Below are 23,459 nucleotides of genomic sequence, written 5' to 3'. Positions count from 1 at the left end.
ATGGAATAATATTTTACTGTTTTCTCCTGTCTCGTGTGCTTGTGCGTGTTTTGTATAACTCTACATATAGTGTCACTATAGCTGCAAACACAATTTATTCACCGATCTATGTTAAGAATACTCCTATATATACAGTTATAAGTTGTTGTTTTTTATTTATTTTTTATTGTTATTATTTTTTTACATGAACTTAGTGTACATTTTCTCTTTTACATGGCTAATGTTTGGTGAATATAATTAATAGTTGATTGAAAAACGTTTTGTTTTAAATTTTTAAATGATTTACCCCATTTTGTGACTTTCCTCCTTGATTTTTATATTAACCAATGTTTTCTCATCCTGTACTCTTTTGAATTTGATCTGGAAACCTATTTTATAAAGTATGATAACGGGTTAGGAAGTATAAACCAATAGAATATGAACGATTTTAACCTTTATCGGGTACTTTACTTGTAAGACACATTTACTTTGTAATCGAAAATGTATTGGCGTAATACATTTCACTGTTGCCTGGTATTTTTCTCTCTGTTAATGTATAACTTTCAGACACATTGTAAAATAATTGTTCTGAAACATAACTGGAACTTTGTATGTTCAATAATTTCTTGAAAGTACTCTTTAAAAAGAAAATAAATGTTTAAAATATCCCAACATTTTGTTTCATCTGTTTTGTTTGCGTTTGTTTTGTTTTAACAATCATGAAGTTTAATAAGCTATTATTATTATTGTTATTATATTATTTTTTAATACTTAAATAGGATAAAGCAAAGTTAAAAATAAAAATTATAATAAAAGCAATGAGTGCATTGTTCGCCCCTCTCATGGGGCGTCAGCACCGAAACCCTACATGAAGGACGCCCCCAAATTTTCCACCTCATCCCGCCTCCAAAAGGGGTGCGAAAAGGGCATACTATACTACATCCTGTACATCCTATACATCCATCATATAAATTCATCCTATCTATCATAAACATCCATCCTAACCATCCATCCTATCCATCCATCATATGCATCCTATATATCATATACATCCATCCGATCCATCAATCCTATCCATCCATCATATCCATTCATCATATCCATCCATCTGATCCATCCATCCTATACATCCATCCTATTTATCCATCCATAAAAATCCATCGAATCTATCCATCTATGCTATACATTACATCCATCTATCCTATGGATCCATCCTATCCATCCATCCTATCCATCCTATCAATCCATCGAATATATCCATCCTATCAATCCATCGAATATATCCATCCATCTTATCGAACCATCTTATCCATCCATCCAACCCATCCATCCTATCCATCCATCCTATATATCCTATATATATACATCTGTTTCCATCTAACCTATGGTGACCGGACAACTCCCCCTGGACATTTACCCCCGGACAATTCCCACCCAGACAACTCCCACCCTGGACAATTCCCACCCCAGAAAATTCCCACCCAGACAATTCCCATCCCGGTCGACTCCCCCCCGGAAAATTACCCGCTGGACAATTACCCTCCCGGACGATTTCCCCCGGACAATTGCCCACAGATAATTGTCAATCCGGATCACCCAATTGGGACGATTTTTTAACGCTAATTACCAAAAAACTGTGCGTGTGTACGATATTATTTTATATTAGCATAACCAACAGGCCCAACTCACCTGAGAAAAAAAATCGCGAAGTTAAATATACGAACAACGAAACGAGTATTTTTGTGCGAGATTCTCGTGCATTAGTGATATACTTATTTCCGCTTTCTGTGTGTAAACCATGTCTGCCCTGTAGAGAGTGACTTTCGCTTAATTTTTTCCACATAAAGGTGTGAGATATTGGTTTACTTTGGTCTACTTACATAGAGATCTGAATTACCTCTTTCGTCCTGTCACGCTACCAATTTAATAATTTTGCAATGTAGTAAAACATATATGAACACCGTTGAATTGAAAGCTTTAATAGCAAAACGACTGTATTTAGGAGACAAAGTACCAAAACACTTTCTTGTTTCACGTACATTGTGTATACTATAGCTAAACTGACACAATGATAATATTTTGGGCGTCAATTTGGTAAATTTTTGGAAAAGATAGATTTGGCGCGCTCTGCGCGCACTAGCTGCATTGTTGCTGTGAGAATTAATCACTCCTTGCACATGCATGATAGCTAGAAAACCTTAACATTTTCTGTGCACTTCGCGCGCACTTTAGCTGCATTTGTTTCCGGGTATATATTTCTTTGACTCTTTGCCAGAGGCAAAAGGAATATATGCAGTCACGCATGTGTGTGTGCGTGTGTCTGAACGATGCAAGATCTGATCGGTCTCACACTTGGTGAGTAGGTTACCCATAGTGAGTAGATGGTCCCGATTGTTGTTGGTGCCAATCTCATTAATATTCATAAATGGACGGATTCTGATGCTGATGTCAACCGTACCGCACTGCGCGTATACGAGAGCAATATTTTTTCCCACGATACTGAAAAAGGAGACATTTCACACAATTTAGATTTTTGTTTAAAGAATATACAAAGTGTAAAATAAAGCATGAAATAATATTTCAGAAACTTCGTTAAATCAATGAGATTTCAAACTGGCGAACAATCGACCACCAGCTTCACTGGGTCTCAAACCCGCATGGACGTTCTGCTTATGTGCAGGCTCCTTTTTTCTCTTATATTGGAAGACGAGCACACTGGCTCGCCCATTAGATATACATTTACAAAGTGGTGTTTGTTTCCCGATAAAACTTTTATAGCTTTTAAAGCTACACTTGCAATTAATGATAAAGAAAAAAAAAATACGTATTCAATGAATCAAATAAATGAAAGTAATATAGTGATATACTTATAGGCTAAGTCTGAATGATAAATGTATCTATTGTTTGATGATTTTGATACATATATCACTCTCTAACATAAACAAATTGAAAATCAATCTAAAAGACTGAAAGTAAGGACCAATGGAAATTTGGATTGAAAAATTTGAATTGAGTATGATTGATTATCAATAATTAAATTGAAATTCTCTAACGTTTTCCAATTGTAATTTGATTGGGCACTAGTTTCGATCTTTTGCATTAAGAGAGCACTCTTCCCAGAGTTCGATAAACTTGTTGAAATATTTATTCTTCGAGCAGAATGGCGTACTTTTAGAGTGGTACATTATGACACGCATAGGTCATGTTGAAGTGCCGAGATTGCTGGTGTAGCCTACATTATATCTTTATCAAGAATGCATGGAACTAAGGATAAAAACGCACGCGAAGCGCGCAAACATCTATTCTAGCAAGCTACCATGCATGCGAAATGCGTAAAAATATCAAAGAAGAAGTACATTTTGTGCGCGCCTTGCGCACAGAGAATGTGTAGTTGCTAATACCATGCATGGTCAACATAATGAGCAAATGAAAGGACTATGACATTAACAGTGCAGCTAATGCGCGCGAAAGCGCGCGGGAAATTATGTGGTAGCTAGCTAAAATGCATGCGAAGAGAGATGAGAGCTATCACAGTATCAACCTAACTAGTACACGCGAAGCGCGCGAACATTTCTCTGGTCTAGCCATTTATCATGCATTCAAATTGCGCAAAAACTAACACAGCATAAACGCTGAATATTATAGTTCTGTCGAAAAATACACATGTGGATGCAAGAACATGGCCACTGATAAAGACGCTGTAAACGTGCGCGAAGCGGGCAAATTTTGAGGTGATGAACTGGAACGATATTTCCAGGAAGTCATATACACCTCATCCCAATCCCTACCAATATGTAACTTTTTAACTTTTTATCGACTTGTGATTGATGGGGGGCATGTGCAGAAATTTCCACAGGGGGATCAAAACTGGGATGAAATGTAATGATCGTAGTCCTGGGCGAGGGGTCTAAGTGGAGGGGGTGTTACCCTCCCCTTTAAGAGATATTTTAATAAGGAAGTGTGCTTAGATGCACACTGGTGCAATTTTACCATTTTTGTAGTAAATTATCTTCAGGTTCTAGCCAAATTTTCTAGCAGCCCCCCCCCCCTACCTGCACACGCCCCTGATGGTGCATTCAACAGTAGCGGACTTCCGTCAATGTGTATTTTCAATAAGCTAGTTTGATTGTTTGGGGTCATGTTTCAATCCTCCCATAATATATGTTGAGGGTATCAAAACCAATCGTTAAAGAGTTGTCACAGAGCCTCAATGTTATCGTTGTCGTCCATTTTGAATTTAAGTTAATTGGATATAATATTCAATGGGGACACAACAACAATAACCGTTGAGGTTTCCATTACTTCAGTGCACTAGACTTCTGGTTGTTAGTATAACCAGAACTAGCTGTTACAATAGAAATGGCCCGAACCATCATGGGGGGAGTCCTAAGCATATACAGTACCTCACTACTACTTTGAACCGCTGCTCGATTAGAGCGACTTCGTACATTTTCCCATTATTTATCTAGTCTTTTAGCTGCAGATTGATGCGCGAAAAATTATTGCTATTACTCCATTACACTGCCTAAATCAAAGCGATCTTTTACGCAATGAAAATCTGAGGTTGTAAGAGCATCTATCTTCCAAAAATCCTAGCAGCAACGTCAGCAAACTTGTCTCAAAACTCCTTAATTAAGTTAAATTGTTCTATACTTTCGAATAATGACATATAGCCGATAGGAAAATTGCCTTAAAGAATATTTAAGGAGATGTTTTACCATCCGTGCATGGTATTCTGACTAGTATACTTCACGTTGTTGTGTTAACGAACCATATTCTACCCAACCGTTGCTGGCCAAGACAACATAAAATTGCTCACAGACCTAGCCAGGTTTGTTCAAGTTGTCCTATAATCACAGTGGCGCAGCCAGGTTTTTTCAGTGGGGGGGCGCTGGGGGGGGGGCTTGACCATTTCCTGGAAGTGCGTCTTGTGTCTATCTAAGCGGAGCGCCACCATTTGGCGCGCAGCGTACCGACAAATTTTAGCTATAAGGCAGATCGTTGGACTACTGTAGTGTCTTCTCGGCCTATGCGCTATGTCACGTCAGTTTTTTTTTTCACACGCCCTCCCCCCGTGGCTACCCCACTGCATAATCATAAACGTGACGAAAGTCGAACGGTACTTTTAAGGCCTATAGCTATGCTGAAACTGGTGGAAGAGACTACACATATTGAGATCAAAAGCCGATCCTGACAAAAGCTCGTGAACTCACTGCCAAACTAAGACCGTTTTACACAATTATTTCGCATTGGTCATAGTAAAAAATCTAACTAAACGAACTGCTAAGTTTCATAAACGCTGCCTGGTCACAACGAAACTACATCCAACTTGAAATAAATACGACGGAAACGTCCAAAAGAACCACTGTACCACAAAGAGAGCGTACACCCTTTGCACGCAAAGTAAGGCTTCCGAGCGGCAGGTTGAAGCTAATACAAATATGTTTGAGTTTACAGTTTTAGATTCTACGTATGCTTATAAGCTCACTTCCAATTGCCAATAGCCCCCTATTCGTATAAGACGTAACGCACATGTTATATGATAGGATGGTCGGTGGGAGATACGGTAGCTTATAAAACAAGGTTTCCACAGTTTGGCGTACAGCGACTCAAAATGACCTTTGACCTCAATAAAATCTTCTACTGAACGTGTAACAACTACATACTACATATGAGATTCGTCCAACATTTCCTTCTTGAGATATCGTGTTTACAAGGTTTACACAATTTGACCCCAAATGACTTTTGACCTCCACAATAAACTAGAGGCTTTTGCTACTAAATGTGGTCCTCCTACTCACGAAATATGAGATTGGTCCAAGCTTACATCCTTGAGATATCGTGTTTACAAGGTTTTTACTATTTGGCCCCTGGTGACTCAAAATGACCTTTGACCTACCCACAAAACACTAGGGTTCTTTTACCCAATGTGTTACTCGTGTACACCAATATTAGATTGGTCCAAGCTTCCCTTCTTGAGACATCGTGTTTACAAGCTAGGCGTCCCCCCCCCCCCCACAAACACATACATACGTACATACACCCTACGCCTGCATGAATTCATAGGTTACGATTGTCATCGAAACCAATACTGAAATCTTCTGTTGCACACCCCCATTTTTACTGGAATAATAGCCTTAACCCCACCTACATCGGCTGTCAATCCATCGTCGAAATTTCCGAGGAGGGGGATTGTCCGGGCGGAAATTGTCCGGGGGGCAATTGTCAGGGTTGGGAATTGTCCGGGTGGGAATTTTCCGAGGGGGGATCGTCTGGGGGTAATCGTCCGGGGGGAAATCGTCCAGGGGGAATTGTCCGGGAACCCTAACCTATACATCAATCATATCCATACATCATATCCTTCCATCATATTCAATCATCCATCTATCCTATCCTGCCATCATGTATCTCCATCATATCAATCCATCGTATCAATTCATCCGATCAATCCTATCCATCCATCCTGTCCATCTTTCCTATACATTCCATCTCATCCATCAATTCAATACATCTATCCTTCCATCCATCCTATCCATCCATCCTATTTATCCATCCTATTCATCCTATCCATCCACTTATATCCATCCATCCTATCAATCAATCCCATCTACCCATCCTATTAATCCATTGTATCCCTTTATCCTATACATCCTATCCATCCATCGTATCCATCCATCCTATCCACTCATCCTATATTTCTATCCTATCTCTCCATCCTATCTATCCATCATATCCATCCATCCACCCTATTCATCCATCATATACTTCCTATCCATTCAAATATATCCGTCTATCCTATTCATCCGTCCTATCCATCCATCCTATCCATCCAACATATACATCCAACCTATTTATCCATGCTATACATCCATCCTATCCATCGATCCATCATATACATCCTGTACATCAAATTCTATCCATCCATCCTATCCATTTATCCTATCCATCATATCCATCCATCCAATCCATCTATCTTTCCATCCATCCTATCCATCCATCCTATACATCCTATACATCAATTTATATCCATCCATCATATATATCCATCATATCCATCCATCGTATCCATCAATTCTATAAATCCATCATATCCATCCATAATATCCCTCTATATTATCTATCCATCCAATCCCTCTAACCTATACATCCATCCTATCCATCAATCGTATTCAACCTATCTATCCACCCTATCCATCCATAATATCCGTACATCATATCCATCCATCCTATTCATCCATTCTATCCATCCATTCTATCCATCCATCCTATAGATCCAATTATATCCATCCATCCTATATATCCATCATATCCATCCATCCTATCCATCGTATCCATCTATCCTATCTATCCATCCTATCCATCTATCTTATCTATCCATCCAATCCAACTATCTTATACATCCATTCTATGCATCCATCCTATCCATCAATCCTACCCAACCTATCTATTCATCCTATGAATGAATTGTATCCGCGTTTTAAAATGACAGTTACTATGGACACGGTATCGCATTTGCAAGACGCTTCGCCAAGGTCGTTTATTTGGAAGATCAGAGATATGTGATGGAAGACAAGGAACATGCCATTTGGAAAATATGATAAATATATACAACGTGAATAAGGAATGAATGTTTCAGTTTCGGTATTTACTTTCCTCAGGAATGTGTCAGTATTCTATTTATTCTACGAGGAAATGTAGGTTTGTGATTTTAATGTGTCTAGCATAAAACGTCGTATGTAGAGTAGCCGAAATATCGAATTACACACCACTGTAAAAATTAATGAGCCATACATTGGTCGTATTCAATGACTACACACAGATGTTCGTAGGATTGTGTACGGATTGGTGTATTGTTAAAACAAGAGCAGCAACGCTACAGAAGCTCATGTAACAATATATTTGATATTATTGTTATTTCTTGTGCATTAGACATACGCGAGATAATAGTGTTTATTCCTTTTCTTCCATCTCCTCTCCCCATTGCCCTTATGATCCTTTTTAGCAGCCATCTTTTTTTTTTATTATAGAAGGTTGTAAACATTTGTTTTGAAAAAAAGACAAAGATTTTTTTATTAAATTATTGCCATCTCAATTAGTACCTTACATAAGTATGTATGTACCGTATTTACAGCATGTACGCAAGCTCACATGTACGTCATATATCTGGTACCTTCTCAGAAAGTAAAACTATATTTTACATGCGGATCGTAGCAATGTGCCATTCAACCTTTATTTTTGTCGCAACATTAATTTTAAATGCACTAGTTGTTGTGAGGACGGCTACATCGAAATAGAACTTGAGGACATGTAGTTAGGTATAGTATTTATAGAAGCTTTAAACTGCAAATTCTGTGAAGGGACAAATACACGCACATAATACAGACAGCTTAATACAGAGGTTACCACAGTGAACACAAAAGAGAGATTCTATCAAAAGTCTTTACAGGGGATGTTATTCCCCATAATACGTCACGCTACAATATCATTGGGGTAGTGGTGAGGAACAAATTACAATATGTTGACTTCATATTCTTTCGAGGTACCTGTGCAAGTATAGGTTTTCTAGTTGTAGATAGCTGTCTCATCCGACTGGTGACACGTGACCTATGTACTGTAGGAAGTTGTGGGTACGTTGACTTACTTTTTTAATTCCTTAATTGATTAGAATATATTTATTGTTAAACAAAGAAGAAAGCACACCACATAGGAGAGTTCAAAATCAACAGCAAATGCAAGTCACATACACACAATGTACCTACTATGGAACAACTCAGATACAAATTGCCACTACATGGGGTCTATATACAGTCTAGCGTGTCTGTTTTGTGTGTGTGTAGGGGGAGTGGTGGATTCCAGTGGCGGAGCTAGGGGTATTGGTCAAGGGGGGCGAGAATGGTCTGTAGGGGCGTTCAACACTATCTAAGCGCAGCGCCACCCCAGGTTGGCGCGGAGCGTACCGACATTTTTTGAGTAAAGGTACTCCCTAGATCGCCGGAAATGACCCTTTCCGGGCCTTGCTAATTTGCAGATAAACGGGAATAAATAGGTGTCATCGCCAACAAAATGTGACAAATGTCAATAGGTAGATGAGAACGCAATAAAAAAGTCAATAATCGCGAATAAATAAAAAGTGGTAAAAAGCTGAATAGGGCGCCAGCAGTCCATTTGAGTCCGTCAGGGGGGGGGGGGGCATTCGCCCCCCCTGACTGTATGGACGCTCCGCCACTGGTGGATTCCCTCTATGTCACCAGGTCTTGCACTATACCCACCTCACCTAATTCCTCCATTTATTAGTACAATCTATTAACCTTATTTACTCACCTAATGATGGTTAAATTGGATGTCCTTTGTTCTGGTGTAAATAACATTGACTCAACGACCTTTAGTTTCAATAATATGGGAGTTCTTTATTGTTATATTCAATCCTTGAATTATTGGTGTCGAATGGTCCTGGAATGGGAGGTGATTTCCAACTGTTTGTTTCTGGAAGAGGTGATGAACACAATGCCATAGCAATATATCAAGCCTTTTTAATCTAAGGACAATGTGACTGTATCGGAATTCCTTTACAAAAACCCAGTCAATATATCCAAGTTGTGCAGACATCAATCCGATGTACAAAGCTATTTTGAGAAACACATCCACTACTTCGTGTATTACCGTGATCGCCGTGTTAAACCTGTCGTACAACTGATGTGCCATACGTTCTGATTTGAGTAATTGTATCACACTTACATACTGTTTACTTTTATTTCAAAAAACCTTTAAAATATGGGTCCTTTCTTCAGTAAACGTTGTAACATAACAAATCTATTCATAATTATCCAACCTAGGCAGAGGTCATACTACATATACTTTAGTAGGGAAACGTCAGTTACTATATACTGTATACACTGATGACGTGAAAGCTTTTATAACGCCTTTTAGAATCGTCCTGTTTTAAGTAACGCTTTTTGGTTATGACACGCACTTTGCATATGGGTACGGTTCAATGAGATTCTCGCTGAATTGAACCTACTATAACGGTTATATTTAGAACTTAAATCACATAGATCATCGTACTATGAAGTCCTTGCCTAGCTAAGTGTTAGCTTGGATCAAGTACTAGAGCTCCTTTGTACTTGTCGACGAGCCACCCGACAATTACTCAGCCTTCGTCGTATACGTTAACCTTGACCAAATATTTCAATGCGGAATCGCGTAAAAAAAAACGTTCCACTGAACGCTTGTAGTACTCATTGAATGTATTATAACGCTGTCCGTTCCAGTTATGTTGTAGCGTAGTCGGTTGGTAAGTAATGTGTGTGTGTGAGGGGGGGGGGGGTTGGTAGGGATAGAATCGAGAACACCGTTGAATAAAATACACTAACAGTGCATCCTGAGATTTATAAGTATATGTACTTGTCTTTTTACACTGTACCTGTAGTACATCTTTCCCAGTGTGACAAACAAATAAATATATATAAGTAGGAATACCCCAACGACTAAAACACGACACACGGATAACGTACATAAACTAACCCTATCCCGGCACAACTATTCTGTAATGCGCAAGTTGCCTAGCAGCGCGTTTAACTGTCGGCATTGCGCTATAGACAACGCAGCGCAGCAAATGATGAATTCGTCAAAGGCAACGCAGCGCAGTTAACGATGGACCGCTTCAGCCCGTGAACCCTACGCTGCAACGGCCTTGTAACCGCACAAGCAGTGTGCGCAACGCAGCTGCAGAGTGCATCAATCCGATCCATATGTCTTTTGCAGAAGCCCAAAAATAACCTTGAAAACATTGCCTCTGACAAACGCTATAAAATTCGGCAAGGATTCTGCCTGGCAACTTGTTCATAATGTATACCAAATTAATGTATAAAAACGCTACTCGCATAGCAATATAAACGACCCCGTAACTGTGTAGAAGCCTATACACGAGTATCTGACCAATTACGACATATCCGATAGCATTGACATATATCAGAAAACAATAACAAGCCGCTCAACGCTCTCTACCCTGCTACATATATGAGCTGAACCCCGCCCACGGTATATCCGTCTCTTGTTACTTCCCCGTATACTAAGTTCAGAGACAAAAATGTCCACCAGACTGTTAACATAAACCCCGGCAGCAAGAACCAACTCTCTTCCAGCCAACAATACATTGATACCCCTAGATACACAGACTATCGCACATACCAGGGACCCCCCCCCCCCCTGCTTAAACATTAAACCAGGGTTTCCCTAACTTTATTCCCCCACGAACCCCCTGTGGATGTCACAGTTGTCCACGAACCCCCAACTTTTCGAGACACGATCTGAGTCATTATTATACTATAATACGCATAACAGCCTGTGTCTGTTTCATAATTCAGTTATTTATCACAAGTCATATGCGTATGGAACGCGGAAAGAGTTGGTCGATAGGTACGACCTTTGTAAATACTAAATTATATGGCCCTACTATAAGGTGACCATACTTTCCTGACTGGAACCAGGGACATTTATTGCGTGACTGATATGGGGAGGGGTCTAAGGGGAGGGGGTGTCTTAGATGTAAAATGGTGATACTTAGAAGCACTGTTTTAATCAAGTTTATTTTCAAAAATGTAGCTTTTTCTCACATGAAATTCACTTACTTTACGTGATTCTTTGAGAGCTTGTGAGTGGTTGTGCTCACAATATAATTGTGGTTGTGTCGCCGTAGTTGCCAATTATACGGTCGAAAGAGTGCTAGGCTAGATCGAGCTAGCATATTTTAACAGTGTTTCTACTTTACACTGGCCCACCTGAATACTGGTTATAAGTTCCGTTCTGCGACTGCACACTTGACTAATTTTTTTTTATACAATTATTTTACTAATAATATTTTCGAAATTCCTGAACATTTTGACGAATCGGAGACATTTTCGGGGGCACTTGTTCATCGGGGACAGCACACTGTAATCGGGGACTGTTCCCGAAAATCGGGGACGTCTGGTCCCCTTACCCTACTAAAGGTTAAGTAAGCCGCTTTCAACTATAACAGAAAACAAAGACAATTTAAGGTGCATAATGTTGTGACGTGATAGGTTATTGCACAATCAGTACTTTTCTTTTTCATAACTAAACTCAAACATTTATATCTCAGCAACAGAAAAGATGTTTCTCGAATTCCCCGCCCCCACCCCATTTAGCCTTCTTCAGCAGGGTGGGATACTACTGTAATCGGTATTTTGCTTGCAAGTTGTTATAACTTCTTAAAGCAGCCTTTTGCGTTTTGTCGCCGTTTTCCCACCCTATTGACATGTCCGTCGAGTGTTTTTACATAAATTCATCACAAAACATCAAACTAAAATATTAGCTAAGTTCTTCCCTACCTAGAGCACCAATTGGCGAGTAATAAAGGACTTCTGCAGATATGAGTTAAGAGTCTTCCGACAAATTTCTCATTTAAAAGCAATCGCATACAGTTCCCTAAATCCACTAGTTTGAATCCAACCAATGAGTGAATAACTGACAAGTTTATTTATAAGCTGTTGCTTAAAAAAGATTCATTCACAATCCGAAAAAGCTGAGTCGTTATCACAGCCATACTCAAGGCACATAAATAGAGCATGGTGTTGTAGTATATATTGGTGTACTGGATTGCTTACGACGTCGGCAAAGTGATATTATTTACCTCATTATTCAATGCCGTTCAAATAATTTAAATATTCATGTTATAGGCGGGGCTTATTGCGAACTTAACGGAAAATATCATCGAGAGAAACAACGTTCAAATTTGTAAATCATTCGACCTTATACCACCATTTGAAGTTAGATTTGAATAGATAAGCTAGGTGTGTATGTCGTTATGGCACCGTGGGGTCAATGCGGTTGAGAAAACCATAGGAAGGACGCAAAAAGCTGCTTTAAGATTTAGAAAAGTAGACCTCGATCATTCTCCTGAAAACACAAAATGATATTTTTTTAGCGTTTGGTTCGACTGTGTAAAGAATCTATAAGTAAACATAATTTGCGTGACAGACATTCAACTCCAATTTCAAAAGAATTCGTTCTTTTAGTCCCTCCCCAACTGCTTGCTTCCTTAGATTTCTAGTTCAATAAAAAAGTCAGGAACGACGAATGCAATGACTTTTGTTTGTATCCCATGAACCGTGGTGGGGATCCATTGACCACAGAATACAGTACTATCAGGTATTTCGTGTTTTCTCGCAGTGGTTTTCTTTCGTGTTTGATCCTAACCACACCATGAATTTACGTTCCTGATACAAAAATAATCTTCGTAAAATTCGATTAATGACTAGTCTATGACAAGAGTGATAGCATATCAGTGGAAACAGTCCTCCCTGAAAGTGTACACTATATATTGTAAGCAATGGTGATCAGTGTGGATTAACGTAGTTCAGTGTAGGGAACATGACCAGTAATTGAGAAGACCTCGATATGTAGGTCTGGATTTAAAGCTTGCAGAAATTAATCTTACAATAACTGTATTCACATTAAAGACATTTACATAGCAGTGTACAATATCTGACATAGCGAAGACAGGGTACTTTTACAAACTTAGTTGTCGGGTAAGTTTCGTATGCAGAAAATACTTTATAAACTTGAACAATTGAAACCACTCATGCGAATTTGTGGCCACAAAGAGACAATACTTGTAATATAGAAGTATAGACACAGTGACGTCAGATGGAATAATTGTAGCATGGCAACCGTTACGGAGTTTAGGCACTTTATAGTTGTTCTTGCTGTTTTAATATACGCTTCGATGAAAAGTAAATTTTCTTGAACAAGCCATAAAACCCATGACATGTTTTTTTTTCTATATATATATTTTGATGGGAGGGTACTGGGGTACAAGTCTTTTGCCTGGCTATCAGGTCTTGCACTATCCGTACCTTCCTCAATTCCTTCATTGATTAGTACAATATAATAACTTTATAAAAGTCCAAGGTACTTTTACAAGTACAGGGTTTGTTGTACAGGGTTAGTTGTTGATATGTGCCTTACCAAACAAAATGCACGTGGCCTATATAATGTACGGCGGATGAGTTGGGGTGGGGGGGGGGGGGGGTAACGTTAAATCTCGAAGGGACCTGTGAAACTTTTTTTCCATATGTTTCTAGACACAAATAAAAAATAAAATATCTCTATTCTGCAACGGGAATGCAAACGGGTTACGTGTAGAGCAAGAAATGATCAGAATTAGTGCAGGTAGTTGAAAAAAAAGAAGAAAGTGAACCACATAGGTGAGTTCAAAATCAACAACAAAGGGAAAACACACATACACAAACTCACTCCAAAATGGAATAACTTGAATACATATTGACACTAGATGAAGTCTAGCGTGTTTGTATGTGTGTAGGGGGAAGGGGGAGTGGTGGATTCCCCCTTTGTCAGCAGGTCCTGCACTATACCTACCTCCCTTAATTCCCCCATTTATAAGTACAATCTATTAACCTTACTTACTTACCTAATCAGAGTTTAATTGAATGACCTTTGTTCTGGAGTAAATATCGTTGACTCAATCACCTTTAGTTTCAATAAAATGGAAATCCTCCATTGTTATGTTCAATCCTTGATATTGGTTTCGGTATCGAATGTTCCTGGAATGGGAAGTGATGTCAAACTGTTTGGTTGGGGAAGGTTTGATGAACATACAATGCCATAGCAATAGATCAAGCCTTTCTAAATCTAATGTCAATGTGACAACATCGGAATTCCATTACAAAACCAGTCAATATGTCCAAATTGTGCAGACTTCAATCCGATTTTCAAAGTAATTTGGAGGAACACATCCACTACTTCGTGTATTACCGTGATCGCCGTTTTAAAACCTGTCGTACAACTGATGTGCCTTACTTTCTGATTTGAGTAATTGTATCACATTTTCTAGTGTTTACTTTTATTTGAAAGCTTTACTAAAATATGAGTCATCTCTGCAGGTAACGCAGTAACATAACAAATCTATTCACATCTATTCAACCGAGGCAGAGGTCATACTATATACAATAGCAGGGAAACACCAGTTACTAAATTTATACACTGATGGCGTGAAAGCCTTTGTAACGGCTTTTACGAATGCGCTTGGTTATTACACGCACTTTGAATATGGGACTGTTCAAATGAAATTCTCCCTAAATCAAACTTATAACGTTTTCTATTTAGAAGATATTCACATTCACCCTACTGTGAAGTCCTTGCCTAGCTAAGTTCTAACTTGGATCAAGTACTAGTTTCTAATTGGTAACCCGAAAATAATCTAACCTCTTGTCGACGAGGCACACGACAATTACTCAACAATAGGCGTGTACATTAACCTCGATCGTATATGTCAATGCGGAATCGCGCATAAAAACGTATACTAACCATTGTGACCCCTTGTCCCTTTTGACACTCGACTCTAGTGGTTCGCCTTGAATGTATATGATTCTACAATAACTGAAGTCATGATCTTATAGCTACCACACTCTTAAAATTGTTGGGCAAATTATTGCCCAACCTGGGCAATTATTTACACAACCGTTGGGTCCGTATGCCTCCTGGTTGATATTGGGCAAAAAAGTGCCCAACTAAGTTGGTTAATGATTTTGCCCAGCAAACGGTTAAATAAATACCCAACACCTTTGCCCAACACCTTTGCCCAACGCCTTTACCCAACAATGTTGGTCAGCGATTTGCCCAATGGTTGTTTAAAACCTTTTACCAATGGATTTTTCTTTACCCAATGATTCTTGCCCAACAGCTAGTTAAAAATAATAGTGGTTGGTTAACTAATACAATACCAACATTGGATTGTAACATTTTTCATACAACTGGGTATATTTAATAGGTTATAAAGCTTAAACAGAGAATGATAAAGAACAAACAAGTAATACATGTTTTTCATACTTTTATTTTTTCTGGTCTTAGCCGACTTCAGATTGTTCCTCCAGTATGAATTCTCACAGCATTCAGTGCTTGACTTTTATTTACCTAGTTAAATGATCTGTGACTTCCATCCAAAGCAATAATTTCATAAACTCACAATGGGGATAAACACATATCAACAATATTAAAGCTAAAAATATTAGCTATCCATATTTTGCCATTGTTTACTATATTCAGTTCTTGAAATGTGTTGACCACAGAAGACCTCCTGTATGTTGACATCAACTACACAAGGTACAGGTGCAACACACAATCATGTACAGCTTAATGTTGGTCTCTTTCAAGCAACTCTGGTTTTAATAAGTGAATGTAATATCACTGATAATTTCTAACATATAGTCAATTGAAGCTAACCATTTTATGTTTTAAACAAGGACACACAAACCGAAAAAAATTGATACACCATTGTATCTGCAATTGCTTTAACAAGGAGCCAAGGCATATTTTGCTAACATTTTGATTGTGCTTAGATGATTGATGAACTGTAAAATTTAAACATCTTTTCAAACAAAAGCCAAATGGTTACACATCCCACATTGATTCTACATACTAGAAATAAAAGCAGTTTCAAGATCACAATTATAAGTGATCATAGGGACACTGCTGGCACCTGATCTGTTAAACACACAAAATTAAATGTTTGTTTGATATACCAACCCTGCCTCAACCTTTCACAACTGTATACAATAACAAATCTACCCCCACCCCCCCCCCCCCAAAAAAAATACAGATTTTTTGTAGGTACAGTTTGCCAAGGCAAACAGTTACTATTTCCCTTTAATATGTAAATATATATGAAACTAAAGCAACCTTAAAACGTAAACATGTCAGGTTAATACCGAGAAACCATTTGAAAAGTTTGTTGCAAGACACTTTGACCCTTCAACACTTCTGTTTGCTACGAAAGCTCCAAAGGCACTCAGTGAACGACTTTTGATAAAACCAAGTTCATATACCTTAGCATGGAAAAACTCCCAAACCCCCTTACATTGAGTTTGGAAGTTAATGTCCAACACATAATGACTTTAAAACAAATAGTCTACTGCCGTTAGGAGTGAGGACTGCATTATTGGATGTCTCTCAATTATCACAAAAAAATGCTGAGGGGAACCTTTGCTCTCTCCTAAGCACAGAATGAATGGCTGTGGTCGCTCATCCTTCGATATTGTCTTGCAGTAGTCCTCTAACACTTGTCACCGACTGCAAATTAAAGAAAATAAACTCCTCGAGTTGCAAATAAAATGTAACAAAAACAGGTGGATAGACAGAGTTTTAAGACTTCTGCACAATGCTATGATACTGTGGACCAGTATAATTAAAAGAAAAAACAGGTCAGGAAAGTCAACATAGTTATCTTGACAAGGTTTTCAAAGTGTAACGCCCACCCCATTAATGTCAAATGACCTTTCCCTTGCACTATCAAGTACCGGATCACTTCATTATTATGACCAGGTTTTACATACCGACGATGAAAGTTATTGAACCATCCCCCATTTCATCACTAGTGTAATTAAAAAAAAATTGCCCTGGTGGCTTCTAATGACCTCTGACCTCTACTATAATCAATGGGATTCATGTACTCATGTTGGCAAACCTATATGCATCACATATGAGATTCATCTAACTTTCACTCTTTAAGTTAGCATATTTACAAGGTTTTAAGTGTTTGGCCCTTGTTAACCTCAAATGACCTTTGACCACTAGCACAATAAGTAGCATTCTTCTGCTCACTACAAACAACAACACACCAAGTTTATGAGGTTAAACAAACTTTCAGCTGAGCTGGTATGAACCAAATGGTGTACCACCAAAAGAATACCCAAAAAAAAATATATAATTAATGATTTTGCTTACTGGATGATCGTCTATGAATGCTTGAAGGCAACTAGTCACCGTAGTAGATCCGCTTTTCTTTGCCCGTCCTCGAAAACGCAATGGCAACAGAAAGAAAGCTAAGTTCTTCTTTTCATCTGTAAAAGAGATTAAGGCAAGAAATGAGAATGCTTGCAGGTATAAATGACAAAAACATTAATAAGGCACACTATAGTCTGACCATATGAAACTTCAAGGACTGAGGATAAAATTCAAGGGATCTACACCGCCCTAAATGTGCTCCACAACTTTATGCTCATACACATTAATAACAGCAACATGAAAGTTAATGTGGCATGTGTACTCATAGGGGACCTACATATTTGTATCAGAAGACTTAATTACCTACCCTACACACTAATTTCAAGCCAAATTTTATAAGATTTTGAAGGAAAAAAATGAAAAAGCTCATAGTATGTGCTAACCTTTCATTGACACTGTTGTACTGAAATCTGAATACAATTGTCCAAAGATTTTTGGAAAAATCAACTTCTAGACGTTTTAACATGTTAATCTTCCTGCTCATAAAACATCTTGAGAAGAGTACACAACACAACAAGCTAATTTCTTTTCCTCAGCATTGGAAAAGTATACACATAAGGAATCCATCTCATTGGCCATTTTCAAGTTTGTGCTTATCGACAGTAGAATTAATCCAAATATTATATTCAATTGAGCATAAGTGAGTAAACAAGGCTAATAATGAGGTTTTCAGTCATTACTCCTGCTGACAAAAAAACATTTCACTTGTTGAGAAATCAACAGGAATTATTCAAACCCTATGTGGAACCTTCAAACAACACTGATACATGTCCAAGTGACTGTCATTGAGTTAATATTATAACAGGGCTGGGTCTCACTTCAACCACACACAAACCCGAACGCGACTACAAATAAAATAGTAGCCAATTAATCATATTGAGTGCAATGTTTGGAGAAAGTTTGGAGAAAGGTTCAGAAGCCACCATTGACATTAACCTGATTTGGTCCATTCAGATCAGTTGATTTTGATAGATTTTTAAAAAGTAACAAACCACCAAAAACATATTTTGAAGGTTAATCCAAATATTGACCCATCTTTACAGATATACTGGAAAGAGAAACTATATTGTCATGGCATAAGCTCTGAATGAAGCTAGCTATGAATTCACAGGCCATGACTATACAATAAATTAGGCTTACCATCAGTCAGTGCATCCAACGTCTTCTCTAAATGCAAAAAGTTCGGCCAGTTTGGGATGATCGCCTGTATAGCACAAAATGTCCATTGTCAAATATTCCACTCTGTTGTATAATTTGTTAGCAGTTGGTTTTTGTAATAATTCGAAGTCCTGTTCTACCTGTAGGAAAGAGAAAAATATGCAAACAGCATTATAGGCTTATAACATTACTAGCGCTGATGTTCTATGCTATACTAATATTATTATAGCCTAGAACTCATTAAATGCCAGGCCTAACTTAGGCTACTTTGAAGTTTGAAAAACCCTCGAAGTTCGGACACCCCTAACGAATGCATAATTTCACCATGGCACAAATACAATAGGATCAATTTGACGAAACCTATGAAGCGACTTTTTTTATAACGAGAATGTTTCTTCTGCCATCGATAGTATCATTTAAAAGAAGTGTGAACAGATACAATTCTGGAGCATTTTAGTGCTAAAGTGTTCGAACTTCGAAGGGTCCATTATTATACTACTGTATGTACGTACTACTACTACTAGCATTAACAACGTACGTGTAAGTCTAACATTAGGTCTAAGTTATGACAGGCTAGGTCTAACGTTAAGCTAATATTCATGTGGTCATTTGCCGTATAAAACTTAAAAGAAAAAAAAGGAGTACAATTTATGATTTACAACGAAAATGTGCTACAATGAAATCTTGTCTAGCCAAGATATAGGCTAGAGAGACCTGGTGCATACGCATAGCTTACCGTAAGTTGACAAGGATCTGCATTACACAGGCGTTCGCAACGTTAATACAATGTGAGTAACTTAGGCCTAGTTACACACTTGCGGGCGCGCCTGTGGCGCCTGTCAATCGCTTCACTACAAGCTAGCCTAACGTAATACAACTATGCTGGAAATACAATTAGTATTAGTAGCCTTTACGTATGCCTGGTATAGCCTACATGTAGCACCGAGAGAACGAACGATCATTCGATACCACTGATATATAGAGATCGCAGTGCTCGATGCACACACCAAGCAGAGGATTGTTTTTCTTTACGCTCACCTTCAAATGTAGCACATAACTCTGGCATTTCCCACCTCTTGAGTACTGCGCTAACAAATTCGTCAGCCCTTGTGTAAGTTATAACACGTTTCACGATCTACTCATGATGCATGCACATCGCGCAGAGTACCAGTATAGTAATGGCGCAAAAATGCTGGTTTTTGCACAACATTGGGCAAATCAAGCTTGTTTGCCCAACAGAAAGTAACAATAAACTACATCTTAATTTTTGCACAACAAAGTTTACCCATATCAGTTGTGTAATTTCTTTTACTCAGTTGTTGGTTAATATTTACTCATATTGGGCAATGCTTTGTTTGCCCAACCAGTTTTGCCCAACAGTTTTTAGAGTGCACGTTCCTTTTGAAGCTATACCTGAACAATGGAATCTAAGTGGTACATTTCTCGTTGTTTACCGCAATTTTTAAGTAAAACATTTTCATTGTGAGTACTTTGTCAAACAATCGAACTGCAGCTGGAACTCACGCAGCTAGTCAAGACTGTACACAAATGTACATAGACACGAACAGCAGACGACAGGACTGGTTGTTCCTTAGCAACACAAATCTCCTTGCCAATTTTATATTCTGCTAATATTTTTGCTTACGCTTGTCATATATCAAGTCGAAAGGATAGCAATAAATCGACAATTTGACATCTTATTTTCAAATTTCCACTCTCTTGTCTGGAAACGTTGGCCATTTATTGTAAATTTGTCAGTCTGCATTTTCCAAATGTGGGCAAGGGGGCTGAAGATTTGACAGTCACGTTGAACTTCATGAGATAATTGTATATTATAACGTGTCTGAAGGCAGCTTTCGTTAAATTGATCCAACCCCCACCCCTACCCCCCCCCCACTCCTACTTGTGACTTCTAAAAAATGACCCTGGCTACAAACTATTTTTAGTATTATTATTATTATTTATTTTGATGGGTAAATTGATTGATCACCCAAAATTGAATTTGAAGAATTTGAATACATAATTTCAATGAGAAGAAAAATTTAGTCAGTCCCACTGTTAGCCTTTTTTTTAAGATTTGCTTGTTTCTTCTCCAGTCCGATCGATATTTCAGGAAATGTTATGGCATTTTTTGTTTGTTTCGTGGTAAAGATATGAAGATTTCTCCTATGTTCGCTGAAGATGTTGACAAAACAAACATTTGAAATTTAGCATGATTATTAATATTCATTCATTAATATTCAATCAGCAGCTGCACGTAATTCCTATTTTCCATGATCTGAGGGATTTCAAACAGCTACTATTTAACTGTTTACACCAGTATAATTTATAAGTCATTTTTTATAATAATGGTTTATATGATGCAAGTTATGTTTATTGAAGAAAAATCATGGGCCAGTCCAAGTTAATTAATGGTGGGTTGTACTTTGTTGTTTGATGTGAAAGTAGTCTATAGGCTTATAAGAAGTGAATTGTTCTGGTTGTTGAAGATTTGACCAAATAAAATGATATCAAACAATACTGAAAGAGTAGCAACAGTGTTGTAGCCAGGTAAATGTATCCTGGTACCAAGTACTTCGGAAACAAGAAGTTCCGAGTACCAGGTATCATAGTCCGATGACTACTTTTTAGGATCCGAGCACCGAGTACCAATTTCCGAGTACAATAATTTAGAAGCCGAGTACCGAGTACGAATTATACTATTTTGGTTTTTGAAATATAGAACAATCTTATATGTATAACTGTTCCCGGTGGTGATTATAAGTAAATGATATATACCAGTCGAATATGAAGACATTGTTCGTGTCTTTTTATTGTTTGGCATATTTTCAAATGAAAATGTCTCAAAATGATGGGTTAATAGGGGTACAAGTGCCATGTTAATACTACAAACATGCTATAAATTGTTTTATGTTAGAAACATATATACATCACTTATGCTTTCTTTGTTTATGCTATATGTACTGTACTTGGTAATATAGTCGGCTATTCTGCTGCAGTAGAGACACATGAGTACGGTGACATTACAGAGTAATAAAAATCATCGATAACTTATAATAACTACCTACTGTAACGTCAGTATTACGAAACTGTTTGTTTTACATTACTCGTCACGAACGAGTACCAAGCACTTTGAATCGAGTACTTAGGCATTAGAGTGCGGATGCGAAAGGATGAGTACCAAGTACTGTTAACCTAGTGCGAGTACCGAACATTTGGAAACATATGTTTGAATGCCACTCGAGTGCCGGGTGCATGCTTTTCGAGTACCACATCACTAGAAAATAGCTTCTTGACAATATTTTACTAGTTTTTTTTATTTTTAGGCTACTAGTGCTTAGCACAAATTTCAACTACAGACACAAACAAAAATTACCTTGGAAACACCAAGTCTCTCCCGAAATTGAAAAACACAGATACGGTAAAACTTCTTTAAGTCGTACTTACTAATGAGGAACTGATTAATGTAATTTTAAAGTAAAATATCTTGTGTTTCAATCGGATTTATTAGACAAACCAAGACAAAACTGAACAGCAATTGATTGAACATATTTTATTTTATTTTATTATTAGGATCATCTTATTCGCAAACTGCTACGTTGAACTGATCATTTAGTAATAATGAATGATAATTTAACGCTTTTTAATATATTATAATCAAGGAAAAAACAACAGATCGTGAGTGGTTTGAATAGATCACTAAGCTACGGTACTTCCAAATAAAAATTATGAAAGTTCGACTAAATTGAAGGGGGGAGAGGCGCTCGTCCATTTCAGATTCAACCAACTCCTTTCCAAGAGGCTGTCGAAAACTTTCGTTTTCGAGGGCGCTAGACCTTTTGCTTGCTGAATGGTCACGCTATTAATTCCGAATTGCCAGAGTTTGCTCCACGATTACATTATGAATAATGAAATGCAATTAAAATTTCGTTACAACTGACACAATCTTCTAGATTCATCATAAGTTAACGGCAGTTTGAAATTTCGTCGACCTCAAATATCCAAACACAGAAGACGCGTGCACAATATACGGTTTTACGAGTCTGAACAGAGACAGAAAAAATAGAACTCCGTAATATAGAAATTTTTTTTGTTTTCTACCTTGTTCCGGATCACAATAACTTTTTTTATTATTATCTTAGCCCCTTAACTGTTTTCAATCTACGTAGTCTTCAACTACGAGGTAAAATAAGACCGAACCGGTTAAATGTTGACGGTTAACCGGTTAATTGTTTCATTGAAACATGTTAATTCTTGCTCATGGGCATATGTCATAAATGTGGTCAATATTCGCCTTGAAAATGTTTCTTGTTTTATTTTTGGTACAATACAGGACTGTGTGACATGTTTGAGATCTACTTGATGATCTTGTAATAAATCCAACATGAACAGTGTTGTATGTACAGTACGTTATTTATTAAGCAACCCTTCAACGAAGATTGCAAACGGTCGTGTATTTTTACGTCATGCTGACATCTTCTGATGAAAATGATAAAAGAAGT

General features: G+C 37.8%; 1 long non-coding RNA gene across 1 annotated transcript; it reads right to left on the bottom strand.

Annotated features, from left to right (window-relative positions):
- Positions 1-15,419: 15,419 nt before the first annotated feature.
- Positions 15,420-20,056, bottom strand: LOC139970145 (uncharacterized). Its single transcript, XR_011794049.1, has 4 exons — positions 19,694-20,056; positions 18,940-19,097; positions 17,740-17,855; positions 15,420-17,085 (listed from the first exon to the last, which is right to left on the bottom strand). It is a non-coding gene; the product is annotated as an uncharacterized lncRNA (long non-coding RNA).
- Between the last annotated feature and the right edge of the window lie 3,403 nt (positions 20,057-23,459).

This window comes from Apostichopus japonicus, chromosome 7 (genome assembly GCF_037975245.1).
Source record: "Apostichopus japonicus isolate 1M-3 chromosome 7, ASM3797524v1, whole genome shotgun sequence".
NCBI lineage: Eukaryota > Metazoa > Echinodermata > Holothuroidea > Aspidochirotida > Stichopodidae > Apostichopus > Apostichopus japonicus.
Note: the sequence above shows the minus strand (reverse complement) of the source record. Positions and strands in the feature narration are given on the sequence as shown.